The sequence below is a fragment of the Hemitrygon akajei genome, chromosome 3 (assembly GCF_048418815.1).
Source record: "Hemitrygon akajei chromosome 3, sHemAka1.3, whole genome shotgun sequence".
Lineage (NCBI taxonomy): Eukaryota > Metazoa > Chordata > Chondrichthyes > Myliobatiformes > Dasyatidae > Hemitrygon > Hemitrygon akajei.
Genome location: NC_133126.1, coordinates 96,288,402 through 96,296,268, shown reverse-complemented (window position 1 = coordinate 96,296,268; position 7,867 = coordinate 96,288,402).

The window sequence follows — 7,867 nt, the reverse complement described above, 5'->3', positions numbered from 1 at the left end:
CTTACTAAAGTCCATGTAGACAACATCCACTGCCTTGCCTTCATTCATTTTCCTGGTAACCTCCTCGAAAAACTATAAGATTGGTTAGCCATGACCTACAACACACAAAACCATGCTGACTATCCTTAATCAATCCCTGTCTACCCAAATACTCATATATCTGGTCCCTTAGAGTACCTTCCAATAACTTCCCCACAACTGATGTCAGACTCACTGACCTATAATCTCCTAGTTTCTGTTTAGAGCCTTATTTAAAAAACGGAACAGCACTCGCTATCCTCTAATCCTGTGGTATCTCTCCTGTCGCTAAGAATGATTTAAATATCTCTGCTCGTGCTCCAGCAGTTTCTGCACTTGCCTCCCGTACAGTCCGAGGGAATACCTTGTCAGGCCCTGGGGAGTTATACACTCTGATTTGCCACAGGATAGCAAACACCTCCTCTTCTGTAATCTGTATTGGGTCCACGAAGTTGATACCTCACTTCTATAGACTTTCTATCCATCTCCCCAGTAAATACAGTTGCAAAGAATGCATTTAAGATATTGGACAGGGTAAATATTTGTGGAGAGGAAATATTAATGGATTTGTTGTTTTGAAGTGGATCAATAAAAGAAAAAAACTATCCAAATCTGTAGAAAAAACAAGAGATGAAATTGTAATACTTCAACTATTACTGGTCTCTGGTCATGGGACTGGTACAGTACAGAGGATGCTAACACGCAGTCATTTATGGGCTAGTAGCTTTAACTTTTGAGGAACAATGAGCTTTTTTTGAGCCGAATTAGGCCATTTGGCCCATTGAGTCTGCTCCACCATTCAATCATGGCTGATCCTTTTTACCCTGCTTAGCCCCATCTCTGTAACCTTTGATGCTGTGTTCAAACAAGAACCTAACAAACTCTGCCTTCAATACACCCAACAACAAATTCCACAAATTCACCACCTTCTGGCTAAAGAAATTTCTCTGCATCTCGATTTTAAACGGATGCCTGTCTATCCTGAGGCTGTGCCCTCTTGTTCTAGACTCCCCCCACCATGGGAAACATCCTTTCCACATCTACTGTCACTAGTCCTTTCAACATTCAAAAGGTTTCAATGAGATGACCCCTCATCCTTTTAAATTCCAGCAAGTATAGAGCCAGAGCCATCTTTGTTTAGAGCAGCTCAGAATAATCAAATACAGTCAGCATGAATTTATAAAGAAAGTTCAAGGTTATTTCTAATACCACTAATAATAACAACATCAAATGAGGCCATTTGTTTCTATGGGCCCATGTCAGCTCCCAGAAGAGCCAATTGCTTGAATTTTTGAGCAGGGATTGAAGAAGGTTGATAATAGGGTCACAGAAACAGGCACTTTGCCCATCTAGTCTGTGTCAAACCATTTAAACTGCCCACTCCCATTGACCTGCACCAAGACCATAGCCCTCCACCCCCTCCCATCCATGTACCGGTCCAAACGTCTCTTAAACGTTGAAATCAAGCTCGCATGTACCATTTGCACGCAGCTCACACTCTCACTCCCACGACCCTCTGAATGAAGAAGTTTTCCCTCATGTTCCTCTTAAAGTTTTTACCTTTCACTTTTAACCCATGATCTCTGGTTGTAGTCCCACCTAACCTCAGTGGAAAAAGCCTGCTTGCATTTACCCTATCTATATCTCTCTATCAAATGTCCCCTTAATTTTCTACGTTCCAGGAAATAATGACCTAACCTTATTGTAGCTTTTATATAAGCACTATTGTTCACTGTGTAATACCTATCCTGGTTGGTCCTACCGAAGTGGGACACTTCGCACTTGTCTGCATTAAATTCCACCTGCCATTTTTCAGCCCATTTTTCCAACTGGTCCAGATCCCACACAAGCCACGATAGTCCTCTACACCCCCACCCTTGGTGTCATCCGCAAATTTGCTGATCCAGTTAACCGCATTATCATCCAGATCATTGATAAAGATGACAAATAACAATGGACCCAGAACCAATCCCTGCAGCACTCCACTAGTCACAGGCCTCCAGTCATAGAAGCAACCATCTACTACCACAATCTAAATTCTCCTGCAAAGCCAATGCCTAATCCAATTTACTACCTCATTTTGAATGCCCAGTGATTGAACCTTCTTGATCAAACTCCAGGCAGTCCCTTGGCAGACAACATCCACTGCCTTATCTTCATCAACCTTCCTGGTGACTTCCTCAAAAAACTCTAAGATTGATTAGACACGACCTACCACACACAACGCTATGCTGACTATCTCTAATCAGTCCATGTTTATTCAAATGCTCATAGATCTGATCCCTTAGAATAATGTCCAATAACCTTCCTTCCAACTGCTGATGTCAGGCTCACTGACCTATCATTTCCTGGTTTATTTTTAGAGCCTTTCTTAAACAGCGGAACAACACTAGCTATCCTCCAGTCCTCCGGTTCCTCAACTGTCACTAAGGATGATTTAAATATTTTTGCTAGGGCCCTGGCAGTTTCTGCACTTGCTTCCCACAGGGTCTGAGGAAACACCTTGTCAGGCCCTGGGGATTTATCCACCCAATTTGTCTCAAGACAGCAAACATCTCCTCCTCAGTAATCTGTAGAGTGTCCACGAAGTCGATGCACTTCTATATATTCTGTCCATCTCCTGAGTGAATACTGATGCAAAAAAAAATTTAAGATCTCCCCCATCTCTTTTGGCTCTACACAGAGATCACTATTCTGATCTTCTAGAGGACCAATTTAGTCTCTTGCAATTCTTTTGCCAGCTTGTCTGATAGAACAGCCTTCTTTTAGCCCTCCTGATTTCTTTCCTAACAGTTACCTCACATCTCTTGTACTTCATAAGCACCTTGTTTGTTCCTACCTGCCTATGCTTACTATGCATTTCCTTTTATTTCTTAACCAAGAGCTCAATATCTCTTAAAGACCAGTATTCCCGAAACCTGTTATCTTTACCTCTTATTCTTACATGCACAAACAGGCTTTATACTCTCAAAACTTCACCTTTGAAGGCCTCCCACTTACCAGATACATCTTTGCCAGAAAACAGCCTGTCCCAATCCACACTTGCCAGAGTATTTGAGGTGGTCTACTTGGAAATCAGTGCTCAGGTAAAAGATTAGTCATGATCTTAGTAAATTGTAGAGTGAGCATGATATAATGAATGGGATACTCTTGCTTCTGTTAATGTATGTAAATGTAATGAAATCCATACAGATTAGAAAACAATTCCAGAATTTCAGAGCATTATGCATGTTAATATCTGCTTTTGGATCAGGAATAACTAAAGTCATCGCTGCTTGATTTGGTACCTGGTCAAATGACCAGCAGCAATGAGAATTATGAATTCCCAATTACTAAACAACCTGATAAAGCTAAGGATAAATTAAGAAAATAATCTGAAAGATGAACTTAGGAGCTTTTAAATGTTTTGAAGAAAAATGAGTAGCAAGTAAGAACTCAGTTTCAAGCATCTGTGCTCATATATCTCCATACGGGTGCTCCTAAGGTTATGAACGTACAAATGAGCTTCTGGGAGATCGGTGGTGTGGATTTGCCAGTTGTTGTTGGATTATAGGCATCTTCTCCCATGTGTGAACTTGGTTTACCACAACATCTGAAAGGTTGAGTTGAAAACCCTGGGTGGGCCTCTGTTTTCATGTAAATATATTGCTGGGTGGCTGAATTTCTGACAAGCAAGCTGTTTGGGTTTGTATCTTGGGAAAAACCTGTATTTTTCTGTAGAATCAGTGTAGATCAGTTGAATCTTTGTACAGTATTTATGCTGTCCTTTAGCTCCATATGTCTTGGTATGATAGAGTTACCACGGGGATGCATCACAAGCTCTTAGCTGACAGCTTTAACATTGAAAACCTTATTGGAATTGATAAGTGCTGAAACGATGTCTGATAAGATCGATTTTGTCTCACCTATATTAAAAGAAAAGTAGTCTATTTGGCAAATGATGTGTCATTGCCTGGGTCTATTATTTAAAAAGCCATGTAAAACCTTACTGGCAATTTGGACAACTTGAGAAAAGAACAATCCTATTGCTGATTTGTGCATTCTGCTAAAGGACAAGGTGACTACACAGAGTTACATAAAACATAGAAACATAGAAAATAGGTGCAGGAGTAGTCCATTCAGCCCTTCGAGCCTGCACTGCCATTCAGTATGATCATGGCTGATCATCCAACTCAGAACCCTGTACCTGCTTTCTCTCCAAACCCCCTGATTCATTTAGCCACAAGGGCCATATCTAACTCCCTCTTAAATATAGCCAATGAACCGGCCTCAACTGTTTCCCGTGGCAGAGAATTCCACAGATTCACCACTCTCTGTGTGAAGAAGATTTTCCTCATCTCGGTCCTAAAAGGCTTCCCCTTTATCCTTAAACTGTGACCCCTCGTTCCGGACTTCCCCAACATCGGAAACAATCTTCCTGCATCTAGTCTGTCCAATCCCTTTAGAATTTTATACGTTTCAATAAGATCCCCCTCAATCTTCTAAATTCCAGTGAGTATAAGCCTAGTCGATCCAGTCTTTCTTCATATGAAAGTCCTGCCATCCCAGGAATCAATCTGGTGAACCTTCTCTGTACTCCCTCTATGGCAAGAATGTCTTTCCTCAGATTAGGGGACCAAAACTGCACACAATACTCTAGGTGCGGTCTCATCAAGGCCTTGTACAACTGCAGTAGAACCTCCCTGCTTCTGTACTCAAATCCTTTTGCTATGAATGCCAACATACCATTTGCCTTTTTCACCGCCTGCTGTACCTGCATGCCCACCTTCAATGACTGGTATACAATGACACCCAGGTCTCGTTGCACCTCCCCTTTTCCTAATCAGTCACCATTCAGATAATAATGTTTTCCTGTTCTTGCAACCAAAGTGGATAACCTCACATTTATCCACATTAAATTGCATCTGCCATGAATTTGCCCACTCACCTAACCTATCCAAGTCACCCTGCATCCTCTTAGCATCCTCCTCACAGCTAACACCACCGCCCAGCTTCATGTCATTCGCAAACTTGGAGATGCTGCATTTAATTCCCTCGTCTAAATCATTAATATATATTGTAAACAACTGGGGTCCCAGCACTGAGCCTTGCAGTACCCCACTAGTCACCGCCTGCCAATCTGAAAAGGTCCCGTTTATTCCCACTCTTTGCTTCCTGTCTGCCAACCAATTCTCTATCCACATCAATACCATACCCCCAATACCGTGCGCTTTAAGTTTGCACACTAATCTCCTGTGTGGGACCTTGTCAAAAGCCTTTTGAAAATCTAAATATACTACATCCATTGGCTCTCCCCTATCCACTCTACTAGTTACATCTTCAAAAAATTCTATAAGATTCGTCAGACATGATTTTCCTTTCACAAATCCATGCTGACTTTGTCCGATGATTTCACCTCTTTCCAAATGTGCTGTTATCACATCTTTGATAACCAACTCTAGCATTCTCCCCACCGCCGATGTCAGACTAACCGGTCTATAATTCCCCGGTTTCTCTCTCCCTCCTTTTTTAAAAAGTGGGGTTACATTAGCCACCCTCCAATCCTCAGGAACTAATCCAGAATCTAAGGAGTTTTGAAAAATTATTACTAATGCATCCACTATTTCTTGGGCTACTTCCTTAAGCACTCTGGGATGCAGACCATCTGACCCTGGGGATTTATCTGCCTTTAATCCCTTCAATTTACCTAACACCACTTCCCTACTAACATTTATTTCCCTCAGTTCCTCCATCTCACTAGACCCTCAGTCCCCTACTATTTCCGGAAGATTATTTATGTCCTCCTTAGTGAAGACAGAACCAAAGTAGTTATTCAATTGGTCTGCCATGTCCTTGTTCCCTATGATCAATTCACCTGTTTCTGACTGTAAGGGACCTACATTTGTCTTGACCAATCTTTTTCTTTTCACATATCTATAAAAGCTTTTACAGTCAGTTTTTATGTTCCCTGCCAGCTTTCTCTCATAATCTTTTTTCCCTTTCCTACTTAAGCCCTTTGTCCTCCTCTGCTAGACTCTGAATTTCTCCCAGTCCTCAGGTGTGCCCCTTTTTCTGGCTAATTTATATGTTTCTTCTTTGGACCTGATACTATCCCTAATTTCCCTTGTCAGCCACGGGTGCACTACCTTCCCTGGTTTATTCTTTTGCCAAACTGGGATGAACAATTGTTGTAGTTCATCCATGCGATCTTTAAAAGCTTGCCATTGCATATCCACCGTCAACCCTTTAAGTATCATTTGCCAGTCTATCTTAGCTAATTCACATCTCATACCTTCAAAGTTACCCTTCTTTAAGTTCAGAACCTTTGTTTCTGAATTAAATATTCCACTCTCCATCTTAATGAAGAATTCCACCATATTATGGTCACTCTTACCCAAGGGGCCTTGCACGACAAGATTGCTAACTAACCTTTCCTCATTGCTCAATACCCAATCTAGAATGGCCTGCTCTCTAGTTGGTTCAGAAAACCATCCCGCATACATTCCAAGAAATCCTCTTCCTCAGCACCCTTACCAATTTGGTTCACCCAATCTATATGTAGATTGAAGTCACCCATTATAACTACTGTTCCTTTATTGCATGCATTTCTAATTTCCTGTTTAATGCCATCCTCAACCTCATTACTACTGTTAGGTGGCCTGTACACAACTCCCACCAGCGTTCTCTGCCCCTTAGTGTTATGCAGCTCTACCCATATCAATTCACATCCTCCAGGCTAATGTCCTTCCTTTCTATTGCGTTAATCTCTCTAACCAGCAATGCTACCCCACCTCCTTTTCTTTCCTGTCTATCCCTCCTGAATATTGAATATCCCTGGATGTTGAGCTCCCATCCTTGTTCACCCTGGAGCCATGTCTCTGTGATCCCAACTATATCATATTCATTAATATCTGCACATTCAATTCATCCACCTTGTTACGAATGCTCCTCGCACTGACACACAAAGCCTTCAGGCTTGTTTTTACAACACTCTTAGCCCTTATACAATTATGTTGAAAAGTGGCCCTTTTTGCTTTTTGCCCTGGATTTGCCTGCCTGCCACTTTTACTTTTCACCTACTTTTTGCTTCTACCCTCATTTTACACCCCTCTGTCTCTCTGCACTTGTTCCCATCCCCCTGCCACATTAGTTTAAATCCTCCTGAACAGCAGTAGCAAATGCACCCCCTAGGACATTGGTTCCAGTCCAGCCCAGGTGCAGACCGTCCTGTTTATACCAGTCCCACCTCCCCCAGAACTGGTTCCAATGCCCCAGAAATTTGAATCCCTCCCCCTTGCACCATTTTTCAAGCCACGTATTCATCTGAAATATCCTCCGATTTCTACTCTGACTAGCACGTAGTAATCCAGAGATTATTATCTTTGTGGTCCTACTTTTTAGTTTATCTCCTAACTCCCTAAATTCACCTTGTAGGACCTCATCCCGTTTTTTACCTATATCATTGCCATTAAAACATTAGATAGCACCCTTTCTTTCTTTCTTTTTACAATATTTTTATTCAGAAGAAAAAAAAAGATTTACAGAGTGCAACACATAGATACATCTCAACATAACTTGTGTACATTCATATATTGTAATAAAATTGATTAAAATGTTATAGCATAACACATAAAGGTATACCACTCTGTAATCAAAAATTTAAAGATAGGTCATACATCATAAAAGAAATTTTTTTATATATAAAAAAAGTCAACCCCCTACCAACTACCAAAGAAAAAAGCTGATGGATGATAATGGATAATTAGAAAAAAACCCCATATTCACTTAAGAAGAGAAGATAAAAATATACATAAAAGTCTGTGCACTGTTAAACGTTATAAATTGGAAAAGTAATTTAGGAAAGGTCCCC